Source organism: Aptenodytes patagonicus, chromosome 3 (genome assembly GCF_965638725.1).
Source record: "Aptenodytes patagonicus chromosome 3, bAptPat1.pri.cur, whole genome shotgun sequence".
In the NCBI taxonomy this organism is placed as follows: Eukaryota; Metazoa; Chordata; class Aves; order Sphenisciformes; family Spheniscidae; genus Aptenodytes; species Aptenodytes patagonicus.
Genome location: NC_134951.1, coordinates 55,145,244 through 55,165,519, shown reverse-complemented (window position 1 = coordinate 55,165,519; position 20,276 = coordinate 55,145,244). Strand labels below are relative to the sequence as shown.

At 42.9% G+C, this 20,276-nt stretch overlaps 1 protein-coding gene across 4 annotated transcripts in view; it reads left to right on the top strand.

Moving 5' to 3' along the window:
• The window catches only part of FYN (FYN proto-oncogene, Src family tyrosine kinase), a 144,752-nt gene that overhangs the window by 44,567 nt on the left and 79,909 nt on the right, over positions 1 to 20,276 (top strand). For all 4 annotated transcript variants that reach the window (XM_076333438.1, XM_076333437.1, XM_076333441.1 and 1 more), the window contains exon 2: positions 18,863 to 18,933. The gene's annotated coding sequence lies outside the window, so the exon portion shown is untranslated. The remainder of the gene's footprint in view (positions 1 to 18,862; positions 18,934 to 20,276) is intronic.

Sequence of the window (20,276 nt, the reverse complement as noted above, 5' to 3'; positions counted from 1 at the left end):
ACCTCATACATCAGCCATGCTCTGAGCAGCAGTGCTAATGGGCGAGGGGTATTCCCCAGCTGGGCATGGACCTGCTACAGGTGCTCTCTGGCTTCAGAGCTGGAGAGCAGCATCCCTGGCAGAGAGGCAATCAAGGGGGTCATCTGGAGAAGCACCCGGGTTTACTTTTCTAGTATATTCTGGGGTTTGCTTTTGTTCAGGATTTTGGGCTCATTTTCTTTCTCTTTCAAGAGTTTGCTTTGCCTTGGGATTCAGACAACTATGGTAGCGTTAAGGTGAAATGAAAGGTTGTGGTTCACATCTGAGGATTTCAAACAAAAAGGTTAAATGATTTATTCGTCCCTTTTACCTTTCCAAAGGCCTGCAATATATTTTCACTAAGGTGTCATATTTTATGTTAGACGGGAATACTTGTGATTTTCTGAATGCAGCTTTTGTGGTGGATTCTGCTACCCCCTGAAAAGGAACCTCTTCCATTTCACTGACAGTAGGAAGCAGCTGTATGTGCTCTGTGGGAGCCTGCTCCTATAGAAATGAGTGGGAATTTTCTCATTGATGTTGGCAGGAAGGATGATCAGACAAACACAAAGCTTCTGCACTAGGAGTCGTTAGTGGTGTTGGTCCTTTTGATGCAAAGCATCTGGCTTTGCCCCTGTGAAGATCCTACTCCATAAAATACCTGGCAATGAGAATGATGAGTTCTGGGTGCAGAACGATGACAAAAAGCACGTTTCTCCTCTCTGGCAGAACCTTTGAAATTGCTGGCACAGAGAGATTATTGTTAGAAACTCTGAAAGACAGAGGGTGCAAAAACCTGCAAGAGGGGAAAACCACACATAGCTGATGACTATTTGCATCACGTAGACACTTAACGGCATGAAGTGGGCTTAGCAGAAGCAAAAAACATCAGGAGCACTGAAGGTTTGGCTGAAAGTGGGTATAGCACTCTGACATTCCAGAGATTTAGTAACTGTGATTTAACTTGCTCAACTCACCCAAGTCTAAAGTATAGAGTTACAGCTTTTTAATGCAATGTGGAATATTGGTTTTCAGGTTTAAAAAAAAAGTATAAAAGCTATCTTTTTTTTCTTGACATTCATTTAATGTCAGTTTATTTTGTGCCTATGGATGTGTTTAATAAAAATTCTGCATCTGCTAGAGGAAAAAAATAGAACTTGTCAAAGTTCATCTGTGAAGGCACTTTATTGTGGCTTACTGAATGTAAAGGGCTAGTAGATAAATTCAGTCATTCAGAGTCTAAAGAGGCTAATATTTCAGTTTGCCCAGAAATCTTGCTCTTTTAAGTCTGGAGCTTCAAGAAAGGTTATTTGCTGTGTTTTGTATATACAAGTAAGTACAGGAGACCTGATAGGACTGTCTGTTCAAGATGTGTCAGCTGGAGCATTGCTGTATTCATCTTCAGTGCCAAGCAACTCCAATTACTCTTTGGTCAAACAAACTTTTTATTCATTGAGGTTGCAGTTGTTTGCCAGAGCTATTTGCAGTCATGTGGCAGAGGGGGCATAATTAATACATTGTAAAAATGAATATTTTTTTTTTAATGGTGTATGCTGCGGAGATGTAATGGAGCACCGTTGGCAGCGATCTGAGGAGCGGTGCAGGGCTAGGGTGAGGATTTGCCAGATCATAGCAGAGCACTTGAAATTCTCCAACCAGCAGGAAGGAAAAAGTGTGCACAAGAGAGCCCGTGGGAACTGTATTTTGGTTCAGCAGCGTCCGTTAACATTGTCAAACTGCCTGTCTCAAACTGTTAAGGCTGATAAACTGCCAGTAATTATCATTTAGAAAATTAGCGGCTGCCAAGACCATCACGCACATTACATGTGTTGGTTGGACTGGTTTGAAATTACTTTGCTTTAAAAAAAAAAAAAAAAAGAAAAAAATTCCCGAGCCTTCATCTGCTCCAAGAATAGCATTGAGTTCTGACACATGACAGTTGGTGCTGGCAATAGTTATTTTTGTTGTTCGGAGTAGGCTTGGGGGATGCTTTCTTGGAGTGCGTCACTACTGCTGTTTACCTTTTGGGTAACAGGACTACTGAGACCTCTGAATATTTGCAGCAAATCTAAATAAATAACTGAAGATAGTGGGATGTCCCTTTCCTTTCCTTCCTTGCCTATGACACTGGATAGAGAGAGAATTAAAAATACCGGTTGCCAGAAGGAAAACTTTCTTATTTTACAGTTGATTTCCAGCCACTGTAAAGAAACAGATTCAGAGTGGAAGGGCTGAACAGGGCAGGGCAAGAGTTTAGAAGCAGCTTTGGCTGCACACCACCATCGCTTCATCTCCTCCCAACCCTCCCAAACAGCCCCTACGTAGAAACTGTGGCTTGAGGCAGAGCAAATGTCATCCATTGCCTCCTGAAGGAATCTGAATGCAGCCGTGACCAAGAGCTAGGGGCGGTATGGACACAACTGCATCGCACAGCCATTGCTGGGAAAGGAGATGGGGGTGGTGAAAAGGCTGTGTAGAAGCTTGCATGATGTTTTTCATACAGAGGTTTGTGATTTGGTCAGTCATCAATGAATAAGTTGGCGCAAAGTCTCTGAGTCAATGATCCTTGAGTCTGAAGAACTCCAAGTTTGAGTTGTCAGACGGCCCAAGAAAATATCACTTACATTTTGGCTTACATTTTAGTGTGTGTGCCTTTCTACTTATATTGAGTGCAAGGGTGTAAAAACTTTGGGTGCTCTCTGCTTTTCCCTCTGGGCTGTGGTTCAAGACAGGTCTTTGGGGGCGACATAGCCAACCTCCAAAGTAGCTGCTCACGCTTGCTCTCCTGCACGGCTCACCCACCGTTGTTTCACAGTTTAAAACAAAACATTTTGGAGTGATTGATTTTAAACCCCATTCTCTCCAGGACCCAGCGGTCAGTGCAATGTAACCAACAGGCACATCAGTTGAACTGAGGTAGTGAAGAATTGCAGCAGAACAGCCTTGTGCACCTAAGGGATGGGAACAGCTCAGGGTTTTTCTTCATCAGCACTCCCAATTTGTATTGGATCTCCACCTCTACAGTAAGTGATGTCGTATATCAGCTTAATCTAACTTTTTGTGGAGTACAGAAGGAGAAATTACTCTTTTCAAATAATATTTCAAGAACTGTGAGGCAAGATGCTTGCTTATGACTTGGAGAGTACCGGATATGTCATGACAAGAAAAGGGAAACATATTGCATTTCATTATTTCATCCATGTGAACACTTTACTGTGTCTAATTCAGTTAATTTAAAATTATAAACAAACTTACCCTGATATAATCTAATTTTCATTATAGACACCAAATGCTATTATGTTGGGCAACAAATTGGCTTAAGATAATTGTGCCTTTAGAAAATAAAGTTGTAATCAACAGATTTATAGTTTAATAAAGTCTCATGATATATGTATACCCTATAGCTTTTAGAGCTTTATTTTCAGTTCAGGGTTCCCATTAGTCTAATTTAGGTTTATTGGTACAATCATTAGATTTAAGATATGCCGTTTTTTAACCAACAAAGAACATCAGTGTGAGATACTGGAAAGAAGCAGTATGAAGGAACCGATTATGAGGGATTTTATTGCAAAGCTGTTGGTGGGTGAGATTTAGGGGCAAGGGTATGCAGTGAGAGCCTGTGTTTTGTCTAGAGTTTGGAAGGGGCAGGGGACAGTGAGAATATTTAGGGACCCAATTGGAAAAAGTGAGGTTATTTTAGTCTGAAATAAAGCTTTTGCCAAAATGTAAAAACTTTTTGTAGACCAAAAATTTTTTTTTCTTTCTTTCTTTTTTTTCCCCACTAGTCAGGTCTAAACTGTAATCTGAGTAGTGTGGTACAGTTTTTTTGCCAAGTAGCTCTTGTCTCGAGATTTAAAAGCCCAGCAGCAGAACTCCCCCAGATACGCATATAGAGAATTAATTGCATCTTATTTGTGGAAATACTTAAGCAAAAGAAAAGAGGGAGAGCTAAGTAGAAATCTTTCTTATGTGGTTTGTCTGTTTGCATGTGCGTGTTTTAGTTTCTGATATATTTGTTTATCTACTTTTTTGTACTTTGAAACAGTGAAATCTGCTTTGTTTTGCTTTTTTTCAAAAACAGCTTTTTGTTTTATTAAGAAAAGTCATGTGCCTGCAGTTTGCTCAGCTTCTTGTCTGAGCAAACTTGCAGAAATGATTTATTAAGCTTGGATGGTAAGCAGACTGTGGATCTGGGTCATTTGTAACAAGTAGGTGAGATTTTGCGTGACGACTTTGCAGACTGTTCAAAACCCTGATGAGGTATACGTACAGGGGTGTGGGTTTCTAGCTGGCTGGCTGTGTGTGATCAGGATTAAAGTACATACACTTTTATTTCAGAGAGCGTACGAAACGTGAGGATAGGTGAACATGCTCTGGTTTGGGATCTTCTGAAGGGTTGGCTGAGGAGAGACCAGGATGTCTGCCTCCTGGTTTGTCCCTGTGCTGTTTCAAGGAAACAGTATACCTTCAAGTATACCTTCCTTAGGTATACTCGGTTTAATGTTGGCTAAAAGCCTGTAATTAAATGTGTGTGGCTTGAGGAGCCAGGGAAGAGCAGTCCATCTTGGTTATGTGTGTCTGTCGGCAGGACAGGCACAGCTCGGAGCTGCGAGCGATGGGCCGTGGCACAGGCAGCTCTTTCACTGCGGCTGTCCGGCCAAGGGGGCTGGGGAAGAGTGGTGTGACTGCGCAGGGGCTCAAATCATGAGTGACCTTTTGTGCCGACAGCACAGGGAGGCCTTATCTCCAGTATAACTGGAGGTGGCAGGATGTATGTCGGGGAGCAGCTTCCCTTTCCCCATACTCCCCTTCGCCCATGCTTTTAGAGTAAAGAGAGGGTTTCTCCACTTAGAAAGCTGCGTTTCACAAGGACAGGAACCAAGAGACAGTTCATTTCTATGGAGAGTTGCTATAAATAGCTTGCTCTGTTAACATAAGTTCTTTCACTAAGTGAATCCTACAAACAGGGTTTTGTTCCAAGCCTACAAAATGGTTTGTATGTCCTTGCCACTTTGTGCGTGCTTGTTCGGAGGCCGGCACTACGCCCCTCAAAATGAGAGGTAAGCCTGACACTTGAAGGGTGACGCTGCTCCGTTGATGGAGAGAAGTAGTCAGCCTTCATAAACAACCTGTTACGGCTTTAATTTTTTACATCATTGATAGCAAAAGGACCGCTGGGCATTTTTAAGGCAAGTAGGGCAGAACTTGCTGAAGCCCACGCTCACCGGTGTTCAAAATTTCAACTAGGCTGCAATGTTTTCTACCGCCCTGCTCTGTCCTAATGCTTGCAGTTGGTCTGGGTCAGAAGCTGTAGCTACTGCAAGCCTTGAAAGTTTCACAGGGCTTTTAGGAAGCTTGTAATGGCTCCGCTATGAATCCTAGAGTGAGAAAGAGTTTGCCCAGGAGGAAAAAGTCTTCTGCTCCTGCTAGAGCAGTAGAAACTCTACAGACATAAATGGTCCCAGCTGTATGATACAAGTCTGTCGCTCTGCAGAACTGCAGCTTTTTATTTTCTTCCTCTTACATAGTCCTGGTACTGGAAGTCCTCTCCTCAGGAGAAGATTTTCTGCTTCTGTTTAAACCTGTTTCTGCACTTGACTATCTGATGCTTAATCCACATCCCTTCCCCCTCTTTGCATGAAATGGCAGCCAGTGAGCTGTTGAAATTTTAACAGAGCTGGAAGATGTGACCCAGAGGTGTCTGTCTGGAAAAGGGAAGTGATTTGGAGTTCAGGCAGTTGATAAAACACACGTGTTTATGAGGAAGCATACTCTTTCCTACTTTCTGTCCTTTTTTTAAATGCATCTGGCTGCTTGTGGAGACTGTACTGTTTTCACTCCCCACACGCATGTATGACAAGATCAAATACAATTCCCTTTCTTGATACCCTTTTGTGTGTGAGGTGCTTCAAAGTACTTGCTATAGCTGTATGTCTGTGCAGGTGGGTTAAAAGTGGAGTAAGCAGTGGATGGGCACGTATGTAACATGGGGAGAGGAAGCAGAACAAATAAACCGGTGGTTGTCCATGGTGAATACTGCGGTGCACATAGAGATGGGCGTGTTGATGTGGCAGGCAGTGCTTCTGCGTAGGCTGTCCAGCCGCAGTGCCAGTGGCTTTGTGGGACTGTCGTAGTCCCAAATTCTGTTGACCCTTTGCCATTAGATGTAAGAGTATATGTGTGAGAAATGAACTTGACGCTTTTGGCATGTAAAGTTTGGTTTTAAAATGTGACTATTGATTTAATGGTTCCCTTAGCTGTTGCTGTTGAAAGCTTCACAACTGGCCCTTGCAGCAGCTCCCAGATTGTGCAAATGGTTTTTGGAGGGGAAATTAATTAGCTTGTTTGCATACTCAAAAGAAAAGGAAAAAAAAAAAGTCTTGCCTCTTTGTGGCTCTCAGGCGCACATCCCTCTTTTTTCCCATAGGATTGTTATGGATATGTACTTCCAGGGATTGTAACGTCAGCCTGTACCATTCATACATTTTGCAGAGTTCATAATCAAATGCGTTCGTGGCTGCAAGTGGCACATGTGCTGCTCTGAATGCTCCTTCTCAGATGTCTCTTGCTTCTGGTAACCCACATTCTGCAGCTGGAGGCTGCGCTCCGGGTGCCGCATGAATGGTGCGTCTTGTGTTTCAGTGAGGCGGAGTGAACTTGATTCTAGGTCAAAATCAAATGTGACATTTCCTAAATGCGCAAGTCCAAACTAGTTACAGCACTAAAAAGCGGAGCCTGTGAGTGCTTCCTCTGTTATTTCTCAGTGATTTACGGTCTATTTTACTGGGGGCGGGGGGAAGGTTGCATGTGCTTTTATAATCCTGATTACACCTGCAAAACTGAGAGTAGGGAGAAAATAAACCAGTGCCACTTCATTGCTTAAGGATGCAGAAGACTTACCCTCACCATGGGACAAGAAAAGTGGATTTTCGGTACTGTAAGGGTATCTGGTTTACAGCCAGTGGCCTAGATAAGACCTGCCAGCACAGCTCCTCAAATCTGCAGCCTGCTCCGCTCTTCTTCCCCAAGGTCCTCGCAGGCACAGCGAGAGCAGGCAGTGACCCAGATGCGCTGCTCTGAAAGTGCCATTTATTTCTAGCACTCGGCATGCTGGCGGATTTGACACATGGCTACACACGCATCCTTCACTGGACCAAAATACACATCCCCGGTGTTGTATCAGCTAAGTGACTGCTGACAGGGCCAGTGGCTGCTCGCACATCCTGTGAGGTGTGTGGCAGTGTGGGTGTGCGAGACGTCTGCCCTCCGAATGTGGAAGGATTTGTAGAGCTGCATGATGCGGAAGCTGGCTACAACAATAGTTTTTAATTTTTTTTTTTTTTGACTGCTTAAACTTTCCAGGTGGTTAACAGGCAAGCATTTTGCTACTACGTGCTTTGTTACCTGTCGTGCTATGAAAAAGAAATAAGGGGAAAGGCCTTTTTCCACTTCTGTTTTTGGCAGGGAGTGCAGAGCTGTGTTCTTTCTCTTCTCCTATTCTTCTGACTTCAACTTTATTTAAGATTCCTTTGCCTACAGACAGAACTATTACATGTATATACAAAAATATGTATTTATATACATATATATAAAAAAATCATCATAAAGTCATAGATATGTAGTTATACATACATATGATTCTTAGGACTGGAACATAAAACTAGTCCTCTCTCCCCTTGTCCAAGCTATAACCTCAATTAGTCTTTCTTCACTTCTTTGTGGATACCAAGCCATCAAGTCTCATTCGGCATGACTAAACAGATATCCATTGATACATCCCTTCCTCCCTCCACCCGCAGCTCTCCCCATTATCTCCCGCCTCTGTTGCCATGGACACCACCAGTGTCCCTCAGTCAGGCCAAAATCTGTCCATCTCCCAGTTCCCTCTGTCCTTACTCCGAGATCAGCAGATTCTTCCTGCGTACTGTTGCTTAAGAAATGCCCTGTGCTATCCAGACCACACAGCTGAAATTCACACCTAAGCGCTCGTTTGATGTCTTGAATGAATGCAACATCCTTTTCTCTGGCCTCTTCAAATTATAATTCTGTCTGTCCAGAATGTCTTTGCAAACGAAATTTTTTCAGCTTCCTCATTTTTTTAACAGCATAACCTGCCCTATGCGTTCCTTTACTGGCTCCCCCTTTATTCAGTACAAGGTGCCCGTCTTCATCACTGAAGCCTCTCACTCCCTCTCTACTTTCTATCTGTCAGCCAGTTCCAAGAGCGCTCCTCCAGCCATCCGTGATGCCAGTCTCGGCAGTGCGCACAAGTTGCTTTCTAACAAGCAGTTACGGGGTTTCTGCTGACCTAACCCACCCTGTTAATGTTGGCAGGACTACTTTCTTCTTGTCCTTTAGGACTCTCCTGTAAAATACTCTTCTTTTTTTTTTTTTTTTTTTTTTTTTTTTTTTCTTCCTCCTGGGATGCAGGCAATGCAAAGTCCCTGCCTCAGGCAATTCACCACCCATCTTTCACTTTCCGAGTGCAGGACTTCTCTTGTACAAATAGTAAGCCCTCGTTGGAGGAATTTTAGACCTTATTGAGCTTAAGGCCTTAACCAGCATCTCCTGTCATTGCAGGCTTTTAAAAATAGGCTCGACATGCATGGTAATAGCAGCGTTGTAACTATGGCAATGCAAAGAAGGCAGGGTTTGCAGGCAGGGATTTCTTACTGGACCAGGTGGCATGGCAGAGGGCTGGACCAGAGCGACGCAGGGGTGAGATTTCAGGCTAAGGAGAGGACTTGGAGCCCCAAAGCATATCTGTTTTCCCCCAGCTGGGTCAGGTGGCCTAAGAAAAAGAATAACATAAGTGCAGTTGATCCTGCCTTGAGCGGGGAAGCAGCCTAGATGGTCATTCAAGGTCCCTCTTAATCCTGTGGCTTAGTTTTAATAGGGAGAGCTGACTTCTTCTCTGTGTGCTGTGCATTCAAGCATATGCTGATGTTCTGCTGATAACAACAGAAGGTCTCTGAATATCAAGAAACCAGAATATCCTCATTAAGGATCTGCTCGGAGGATGTGAGAGTAATATATTGCTCTTTGAGCGGAGGCTGACTTTGTGCAGCAATAAAACATGAATATTAAACAGGAAGCCAATGACACTTCTGAAACATGTCTGAGACGGTAATCCAGATGCTGTTCGGGGATATAGTACAGCCCTTAAGCCTTACGTCTATGCTACTCTTTTTTTTTTTTTAATACTGCATCTGCATAGTTGGGGGCGGGGAGGGGGGGGCATAGCAGGAGAAACCCCAGATTCTTTAGCCTAGTTTCCTGCGGAAGTGGGGGCTAGACTGTTAACTCGGTGTGTCTGCGCGCCAGTCCTCCTCTTTACAACTTTGCAGACTGTCTCCATCCAGGGAGGGGGCTTCATCGGGCTTCCCGGTCCTTTCTCCAGTGCATTAGCTGCTGTGAGGAGGCAGGCTGGGTACAAGGTGGCAGGGGCAGGGTGCTGCGGGCACCCCCGGAGCGACCGGCCGGCGGCTGCAGCAAGGCTTGCCCAGCAAATGCGGCCTGGGGCGCGGGGGAGCCAGGAGAGCAGGGATGCAGCCCGGGAGGGACTCGCATTGTAAATGTAGCATCACAAGTCCAAATGAGCTGGAAATCCAGTTTCATTAGTTCGACCGCTCAGGCATTTGCTTCATCTTGAAAAACAAAAGACAAAAAAGTAAGGGGGGGTTTATACTGAATAGTAACGGTATTTTTAAATCCACAGAAGATTTCAGCAAAAGAAATGCATTTGTGTGGCTTTTGTGTTGCAAAGAAGTTTATATTAATGTAGCGCAATCCTGGAATTACATGAACCTTGTGTTTATTCTGGTTCACATTGGGGCACTCGCTTTCTAAGGGGAGACCTGATGTATTTAAGGGCAGTGTAAAAGAATAAAGATTTGATCCTGTGCTCGAGGCCGAAGCATTACGTCACTGCAAAATCTTTTCCTTTCTACTTCTAGTGTGTTGTCCTGAGAATTTAATTTCCTGTTTTTCATTATGGGAGAGTCTTTTTTGGAAGCCACTAGAGAGCAGGGGTGGGTTTTTTTGAAAGTAAACTGTCAAAATACAGTGGTGGTGGTGTTTGGGTCGTTCGTTTTGTTGGGTTTTTTTCCTTTCCTGGATATAGAACTCACCAACATGAAATCTCATCCTTAAAATAAGTAAAAAAAAAAAAAAAAAAAAAAAAAAAAAAAAAATCGATGAAATAGCATGAGAGACAGCCCTCTTTTTTTCACTTTTCCCCACCCTCAACCCATCGGTGATTTTTCCTAGGTTTTGCAATGATGCTTCTCAGATTTAAAGCTCTTATTCCCTTCCACTTTGTGTTGTATGACAACCAAGGACCTTATTTATTTGCTTTACTTGTCTCACTATAAAAAAAATAAACCAGAATGTCACATTTTCTGTTCTCCCATTTCCAGTACTCTTGTTTATTTTGAAACTTCCAGAAAGAGATAAAAACAGCTTAGGAAGAAAACTGCTCTCCAGAGCAGTCCTTTAAAGAGCAACAAACAAACATTGCAGATTGGTCCTAAAGGCTGTGCTTCCTTTCTGGGGAGGGAGGGAGGTGGGCAGAGAGGATGTTTTCTTCTTAGCTTTGCTCTAATCATCCGATCTGGGATTTGATAAGCTCCACAAGTCTGAAACTGCTGCCTTCTCCCGTCTTCCCCCTTCCTGCCTCTCAGACGATTAAAGTGAACATGGCAAAAAGGAAACAGTTTATTTTCATCTTGTTGTAGTAAATAATTACAGTACAGCATTTTCATTGTTTGTGTTTTAATCGTGTTGCTATATTCTTTTCTTACACTGTTCACTTTTCACTTCACAGCCTTTCTTTTACACAGAAATAGGTTTACAAATAGTTCACTCTTGCAAAATTTCAGCCTCTTTTCAACATTTTTGTATTTCACATCAGGAAATGTGACCACGTGTAGGTGGAGTAGCTTCTGCAAAGACACTCTTTGCCTTCCCCCCCTGCCCCCCCAGCTTGTGGGGTGCGATTGCAGACTGTGCCACACTTTTGTTTCATTCTCTGACAATTTTGGAATTACAGTACTTAGGAAAACCAAAGGTACAAAATATGGAGTGATTAATCCATTAAAGTATTACATGTACAAGGTATAAATATTATTTGACATACTCAAAATTAGTTAAATCTGTGAATTGACTGAACTACAAGAAGTTCTTAGTAATACACTGTTCCCTTTTCACCCCCAATTTGTCCTGAGAATATAGGGTATGTGCTGAATTCTTCAAAGGTTTAAAGCCTGGAAATAAATTGGCTGTGACTTGAGACCATTTCTTCCCATACGTATATTTTTTTATGATTTCTTGCACAATGGGAATGGCTGACATTATGGGTACTATAGTATTGCAACATTAGCATATATATTCTATATATACTGTATATATATATGTGTTCATTTTTATTGTACACCATGGATATGACATCCTTAATTAAAGCCCTAGACACTGATTAAAGCACAAGAATGTTTATTGCATAAGTAAGATTCTCTCTTAAGGGTGAGGGGAAAAATGTTTATAAAACAATTGGTTAAAAAAACAATTGTTTGTATATAAAAACCTATATTTACATTGCAATGTAATTGCACTTCTAAATGGCCTTTACTGCTTCTGCAGAGGGTTTATAAATATGCTGTTTAGCCACTTTCTGCTAAAGGTACTTTAAGGTCAATCCTGTATCTTCAGAAGAAAAACATTTTCTTCTTTGAGACAAACTGCAAAATCAATTATTAAAACAAAAGCTCCTAAAATCTTACATTATGCTTGCTTTTTCTTCCTTGCTATCATTTTTAACTTTTGTAATGATGTGAGTGCTTATTTCTGGCCGTAGAAGTGGTTCACTGATGCCACTGGGCTATTAGGCAGGTAAGGATGTGCAGGCTGAGGGTGCGTGAGAGGGACGCAGCGCTGGCTCCAGCCACCGCATCCCTGCCTCGCTGGCTGCCCGTGCCCTCCCTCAGCTCCAGGGGTGGCCAGCAGCATTCCTAGGAGCCAGCTCAGAGGGTTGGAGAGTGCGAGATATTTTTAGGACTATGGGCTCCATTCATTTATTTTTAAAAAAAAAATTTTGGTGCATAGTACTTCTCATTTTTCTGCAAAGAGAAATGTGAACACTCTTACTTCCCGCAATTAATGAAGTCATTTTTCTACTGTTTTGAGAACTGAAGTATGTTGCTGCAATCACATGCTCCTCATATGAGAGTAACATTCTCAGTCTAAGTGCATGCTCGGTATTGAGCTTGGTAATAGCTTCCCCTATTGATTGCTCAGCCCTCGTGATTGCCGATGGCCGCCTGACACAGGGGGAGGCAGTTCCAGTGGGGTGGCCGAGGCATGCAGTACGCTCGCTGGCTTTCAGCTTGCAAAGGGATACACGCTTGCTTCTCTTCCAGGCGGTGCTGATGGCAAAGGATGCCACAGGTTGTGGGATCTTATCAAAGCGATTTCAAAAGGCAGGATTTAGGAGTGAGCCGTGAGTGCTGTGGCATTTGCCTTTCTGTCGCTGGTACCCTCGCAGTGTTGTGCTCCACTTGCTCACTGTAACTGCTCGCTGTCCCACCGTGTATTTCTTAACACTTTGGCATCTTCCGATTCGTTGCATCCGCCTCTGCTACCTCTCTGTATGCATCCACACGCTCTACCCACACTGGCACTCTCCATGCTGGAGTGCTCGGTTAGATGGTGCCTTGATGTTAGATGGTGCCTTGATGTTTTCACATCCCAGCTCCTTTTATGCATTCAGCTCTCTTGAAAGTTGAGAGAGAAAAAGGTACTAATATCGCCAATATTGAGCTGGCAATATTGAGGGGCTTAAACTGCCTGTGGGAGTGAAGCATCCCAGGGGGAAGGAGAGCAAGCGGCATGCTTCAGCAGGGCTGGAAGCCACAGGACGCACAGAACATGGGGACCAGCTGACAGCAGCACGTCGCTAAAGATAAGTCAATAGATCCGATGTGTGAGGAGATTAAAGTGGCACAGAAAAGAAGCAGTTCAGCTTGTGATCTTTAACACAGTTTGTGGTGGTTTTTCTCTTCATAGCTCTATTTATAAAAGCAGAAAAAGTTCAGGCAAAGCCTCTGTATTTTCCTGATGTTTTTCTCCCGTGTTTCCTGTTTCTTAGGACTTGTTGCCGCTGCAACAGTGACTTTGCATCTGAGTTCCTCCTGCTCCAAACGGAAAGGGCAGCAGTTTGAAAGATGTGTTTTTAGACAGCCACAAGTTTGATAGTGCAGACAAACATTTTTGTTTTGAAACTACTAATCTCCTTTGGGACTCCTTTAAGAGAGGGACCTAGTTATCCTTATTTACATCCTGCAACTGCATGAAGCTTTCAAGTAACTGTTTTAGAAATCCGGTGAGTGTCACATGAAAAAATGCAGGGTGCTTGTCCGGTAGCCACTGTCCTCTTTCTAAGTTTTGGCAGTGTTGCATGGGAGGAGGAACCACCAGAATGGTAGTGTTTAGTCTTCGTAGAGTCTTCTAATGGTGTTGCTGGGTTTTTTTCCTCTGCTGGTGTCCAGGGTTGTGTCTGTCCTCATTGCAAGAGTTGCTTCCTGTGGGAGCTCCCTCTTTCTGCCGCTCAGCTCTCCGCCCGCTGTTGATGACTGGGCTTTTTCATATCAGGCGCCTGCTATCTGGGACCCTCACTTAGCAAGGGGTAGTTTCAGAATAACAGGGAGGCTTCTGTCTCTGTCCAAGAGCAAGCCTATAAGCTTCCCTTAAACTTTAAACATTTCATTGTTGGAAAGCTTTCAGATGTTCACAGGATAAGGGGTCTTTATATGTAATCTGGCATTGCGCAGTGAAAGATTGCTTTATGTAAGTTAAGATGTGCAGTTCTTTTATAAACTGGCCGTATAAAGTCAGCATGCAGGAGATGGTTTTTCTTCTTGTGTTCAATGTTGCTTTTAGAAGGGTTTTTTTAAAAATTGTTTTTGTTTTTTAGTAGGATTAGAAATCTTAAGGTGGTGGGAATAGGCGGAAAATGCTGCATCCTAGGCAAAACTGAACATGCACGCCTCCGTACATTTGTTCAAACACCAATGTCAGCAGCCTCCCAGGTAGCAGTCCTCAACCTGTCTAAGAAGGGTGACTTAAGACTCTGTTACTGTAGGGCCATAGTAACCTACTACTGAAGAATACTTTCTGGACTAATTCATGGTCCAAAATCTGTGTAATATGATGTGTTGTAAAATAAGCACGAATGGCATTAGAACATATGAAAAAGGAAGGCTATTGCTCAGCAGACTAACCAAGACTTCCTCTACAAAGTGGATCCAGCTCATTTACAGGTTACACATCCTGACCCAGATATGTTCATTTGTAAACTGTTCCCCAACATGAAAGCCTTCTTCCCAATTTTTGCCAAGTAAAATAGCAGCCCAAGAACCAGGGATGCCTGCTTCTACTTGAGGTTTGAAAAAAAAACAGCAGCAGAAGCATATTACTAATAGAAAACTGACAGATGCTTATCATTATATAGATTTTATTCTGTGTTTGAGTATCATAAACTGAATTGCATCTACTAGCATTTGAAAAGTATTTAAGACCACTTATGACTTCAGCCAGCCACTTCCTCCAGCTGGGTGAAGCTCAAATGAACTGTAACAGGTACCAGACCAGAATCATCCGTGTAACTGTTTTTATGCCTTAAATCATGTTTTTCTCTGTTTAAAATGGTGAGTAAATTGTCACCGAACAATTTTTGCTTTAATGAAAAATAAGGGGGTTTTGTGGGTTCTTGTCTAGGATGGTTCACAGTGGACTTGATCCAAACATCCTTGAAGTTGATGGATGTTAATGAATTTGGGAGCGCAGGCTGAAAAAATAGTAGTTACTATGTGTCCTGACAGTGATTTCTCCTTTGCTGGTGGTAATAAACTTAATTCTGGTCCCCGTATGAGCTGACAAAAACATATCCGGAAGCTGATGAGAATAAGCAGGGGTTGTTTCATGAAGCAGGCAATTTCATGAAACCAAACAAGCCAATGACGTGTGGTTATGCTACTCACCACATTCTGTTTCACAAAAGACTTTTTTCTTTACAAAAAGAAAGTAATTTTTACACAAGGCTACATAAAATCACTGCCGGTGTATGTGCAACGCTGGGGGGGTATGGTTTTTTGGTTAAAAAAATTCCAATTTATTGAAGCTGGTGCTGCCTACAGGAAAAGGCAGTTCCTGGCAGATAATAAGCCTGATTATCTCCCAAGAGTGTTTTCTTTTTCTTTAAAGTTTCAAATCAAGTCTTTTTGAGCTTCAGAGCAACTTTTCGTGTCTGTTGGTGTGCTAAATATTTACCGTGTCTTGCCATTTAGGAGGAGATGTTGAACAGCTTTCATTTGGACACTGCTTCCATATTGGCAGTGATGTGTGTGTCACAGTTTGGGGGGACCCTGTTGTAAATGTTTTGGCCTGGGATGGGTAGCAAGTTGCAGCTACTTACAGGAAGCTGATGTTGCTTACCTCTAATACTATTCAATTGATCGTACTCTAAAACATCCTCATTCTGTATTTGATTTTAGATAGCAAGCAAAAGGGGAGTTCAATGTGAATTTTTTCAGAAAAGGTTTTCATTCTCAACACTTTTCCTTCGCCTGCAACTTCTCCTCTTCCTTCCCCACTCTTCCCCTGGCTGGGGTAACAATGGCATTACTACGTGCCATTCAGTTGGTGCCGGCAGCCTGTTGGATATTAGGGTATACCTTTGTACACTTATAGCCAGCTCTTCATAATAGAAGCAAATCAAAACCTTTTATGGTAAATGCCTTCTGTTAAAAGAACTATTTGTGAAAATAGACTTATCCAAAGGAAGTGCACCTTTCACTGAACAGCCAGATGGCTACCTCCAGGTTTTCATTTTTCCCAAGCACAGAAACTTGGGAAGGCAAGCTCTCTTCCATTAGTAATTCTGGTCAGACAAACCTTTTGTCACCTCTTCTATTTATTATACTAATTGCAAAAGAAGCCAAAATTGGTGTGCCTCGAAGCCTATATTAATTTATTTTGCATTTCTTATGCTGTGTTCTCCAAAGTCAGCAAAGCTTTTCTGAAAAGTGCTGGTCAGAATTTGGAAATAAGTAACGTTATCCAAAGCCTTCAAGAAAAAGGAATATTCCTCCCACATGCTTAGGTAGAATGAAAATCATTAAGGCTAAAACAGAGTTCTGTACAGACCCCAGACTGAATACAAAGAAAGAGTGAATAATCTTTGGTTTCCTCTGCAAGCCACATCCAGCCCTCGCCCCCAATTATGCAGCAAAAAATGTTCCCTTCCCTTCTCCCTCCCTGCTGCGCTCTACCCCCAAATACCTCATCTCCTTTGTAGCCAGAGAGACAGGGCACGTTTTGCATCATCTTCTAAAATCAAGCAAAAAGCATCCCCTTGAAAAGTTTCAAGCTTTCTACCTGCCACCCCCAAAGTTCAAAAGATCTTGCAAGGCTAGAGATGTGGTAAATTGTGTCTCTGCCTCAGACTTAACTAGACACCCCTTTACCTAGCCCTCTTGCTAGTTTTTGTCGTACATGGTCTCAACGGAGGGCTTGGTCTAGACTCCTTTAGCATGTATTAAGGCAGCTGCCTGCAATCCAGTACCATAATAGTGGAGTTTTACTGTTGGATGAAACTATAGCACCGCAGCTAAATAAGCGGACGTGCCATTCCCTAAATCCTACATCTGCCTGTCTATCCTTTTCTCCCTTTTTCCCTAGTGCCAGCACAGGCTTTTTTTTTTTTGCTTTTTTTTTTTTGCTGTTACTTTGCGAACTGGGCTAAAGAATTCATTTTAATCCTGGTTGCTCCCCCAGCCCTGTTTGCTGCACAGGCATTTGTGCTGGGGTGAGGGAGGGAGGGAGGGAGCGCTGCTGGGGCCGCATCCAGAAGCTCCGCACCAGTGCCGGGGGTGTGGGAGGGGCTCAGCCCCTTTTGGCAGTGGTGTCAGCCCCTGTCTTTCAAGTATTCATGGCACCGGCAGCGTGGAGTACAGAGTTTCCCTTATTTGTCGCTTCTCTGGGGAAATTATTAAATCAGTCTCTTGGTGTAGAAGAAAATAATGAGCTAATCCGGAGTCGAGGTGCTATTGCATTGTTTCGGACCTGGCTCCTCTCTTAAGCCCCTAACTTTTCTGCATGCAGATGTTATCCAATTAGTTTGGAGGCAGAAGTAGAGTTTCTAGACTTGATTTTTTTCCTGCGAGGCCAAATGCCTGGAAGCTAGGGAGGGAAATGGATGGCACTGGAATAATAACCACCTTCCCCAAGTTTGAGCAAAGCAGTTAAGACCCATCTTTTTTTCAGTGTTTTCACAAATTCTGCCAAGCTGTACAAAAGGTGTTGGGGGAGGAGAGGGTGTTGGGGTTTTTTTCTTTATTCCTTGATATGCCCAGGCTTTTTTCTCAACCACTAAACAAAGAAAGCAAGCAGAGAAGACGATGCTTTGGTTTGTAGTTCTGTGATTAAAAATGTCTGTTCCTAAAACCTTTCACAACAGCCTCTTCTGATTTGTAATGATTTTTTTTTTCTCCTTCTCTCCCTGCCCTGAACTCCCCATCCAAAATGAAGTCTCAGCCTTATGAGATCAGAGTTCTGCTTGCTAATCAGGATTTAGAGCAGTGTAATCCAGTTGCCATGTTTTAAGGAAGATTTATCTGGTGATTCCTTAATAGAAATTTTATTTTCCTAGCTACTTTTCATGTAACGATGACCAGTAAATGTAATTTGACCTACGAAGCCATTCCCCTTCCTTTCCCGTGGATGCCTACAGCATCCTTCAGGAGAGGTGCCGGTACAAAGATCTTCTGCTTCTGCAGCTGAAACACATTTCCGCGATCAATAATGCAGGGCTTCAAGTCATCTGTGTATAGCTGTGGAGTTACTCATCCAGCAGTAATTTCACAGATGCCTCTTGTGGAAAACTCAGCCATGTACTTGTGGGGGGAACGGGAGTTTAAACCAGTTCAAATTCAGTCTGGCTTCACTGGTGTGGACACCTGGGCACTGACACGTGTCCTTCTCCATTTGCAGCACGGTTACTGCTCCCAAACCTGAACACCAGCAAAATCATAGCTCCTCCATCTTCTAGGAGTTTACAGACTAAACGTTTCGACATCATTGTTAATCTGTGCTCTGTGAGTTGTTCTTTCAAAGATTTTTGCCTCAAGGGAAAATAAGGAGTAGCTGTCATTTGAAATTTACTCAGGCTTGGCGAAATGATGGCATTTGTCACTTCTGTTCTCCATCTTGTTCAAATTGGCCCTAGCATGTGCCAAACTGGATATTGTGTTGACTGACTTCTTCTCCCTCTTTGTTCTTCTAGAGAACGCCGTGTAATTAATGTAGTCTAAAAATGTAGTGTGGCATAAACCTTTTCTTTTTCTTTGTGTAGTTTTCAAACAAGGAGGCTGTCAAGAGCCTTATGCGCATCGTGTTTCAAAAACAGTTTGGTAAAGCAAAATCACTAGGAGATATTGGGTTGACCAGGTTTTTTTAGGGCTGGATCTAAAATAATTGGCACACTTGCTGTATGCTGCTGTGCGTTTCATGTTGTTGACCTCGTCTCCCTGAAGTCTGAATAACTGTCGTGTCAGTGACGGTGACGTGTCTGAGCAGTCTGAGGGAGTCCTGCAATTATTTTAATATTTTGTGTAACACTGGTGGAATTTAATAATTAGTTGTGAAGGTTCAAATCCAATTACCTTCTTCCCTAAAACAGGAAAAATGGTGGAAGTTTGGTGATAAATGCTAGCAGAGTGAGAAAGAAGTGTAACATAATTTGTGGTGTTCCAGTCACTAATTTTTTTCTTTCCCTTTCTCTCTTATTTTACAGGGCATGTTTTCGAGCCATTTTTGAGGAAATGTGGTGAATGTAAACTTGCTCTGTTTGGGGGGGAAATTCTGGTAAGTGGTGCTGTCTTGATCAATTTTGATTTTCAATGAGAATTTCAGAAAGATTGTTTTAGCCTTTTTCAGTTTTAATTTTTTTAGCTGACGGGAAATACAGAGACACAGGTTATATGTGGTTTTCTTCCTCTGGTATGGAGACTCGCAGTATGAGAAGCATTGACAGAAAACAGCATGCTGGGCCTCGAGGCGAGTAATGTAGTTTCATTTGCTCCAGTGGCATGTGCTTATTGTGTTTGTAGCTGTTATATTCTGCTGAAGAGTGTCTGAGCTAAAACGTAGAGTAGAAGAAACACAAAGGCCTAATTTAAAAACAAGGGGAACAAAAAAGCAGGCTAGTGGTATAAAAAATTGGGAGCAAAAATAAGGTAGAGGGAGCACGTACCGCCCGAAGTGGTGGGGACATCCAGTCACTCTGAAATCTTTCCATCCGTTCCCAGAACATCTGACTGGCACACTTGCCTCCAGCCACCACATGAAGTTAGGATGATTTGCTTATGTCTGGGAGATAAGGAGATAGATAGTGCTCCTGTGTGCTATACCAGTTTTCCTATGCCTCCTTTCCATGTGACAAGCTTTGCTGCTCCTCTGGCTGTTCTGTATGCAACACTTCCAGAGGCACCAGCTTCCTACAGGCTTCTGGTCCCACAGGCGCTATGGGAATACGGCATGTCATGTGTGACGTGTCTGTGCTGCTGAGCTGCGCCGCTGCGAGGAGAAGGAGGCAGAGAAGAATGGGAGGTAATTAGTGACATGCCCCAACTAGAGGGAAGTAATCCTGAGAAAACTCTTCCAACCTGCAAAAAAAAGCAGCAGATCTGGAGCAGTTTGTAGACTCATCTTGTTTTTCCATCTAGGACGCTGTCAATATATACAGTTCTGGCTGGTACCTATCAATCACCATCACCCTTGGGGAAACAAATGCCAGCAGAAGATTGTGTCCCTTCATTCCCTTGGCTGAGCAGGGTATTGGACTGGTATTTTTTCTTCAGCCAGCATGTGCAGATTGCAGATGAAAATTGACTTATTGTCCACTGGCAGAAGACTTCAGAGTCGGATAGCCTGCAGGGTAGAAAACTGAAAATCAAAGACTGGGGGTCTGTGAGAACACTTGTTCTTTTCTGCCATTTAAAAAAACCAGATGTTGTTACATCATACAGAAAGATCTGGATAAGCTAGCAGATGTTTAAATGTAGATCGTTTATCCTTCTGCAGAAGGTATAGTCTAAAAGATGAGATAACCAAGATCAGAATTTTACAAAGTTGGCCAAACGCACAAAAAGTCCTGTACAACGGTACCTGGGTAAACCCTACTGCAGCTCATTCTTTTAAGCAATTTT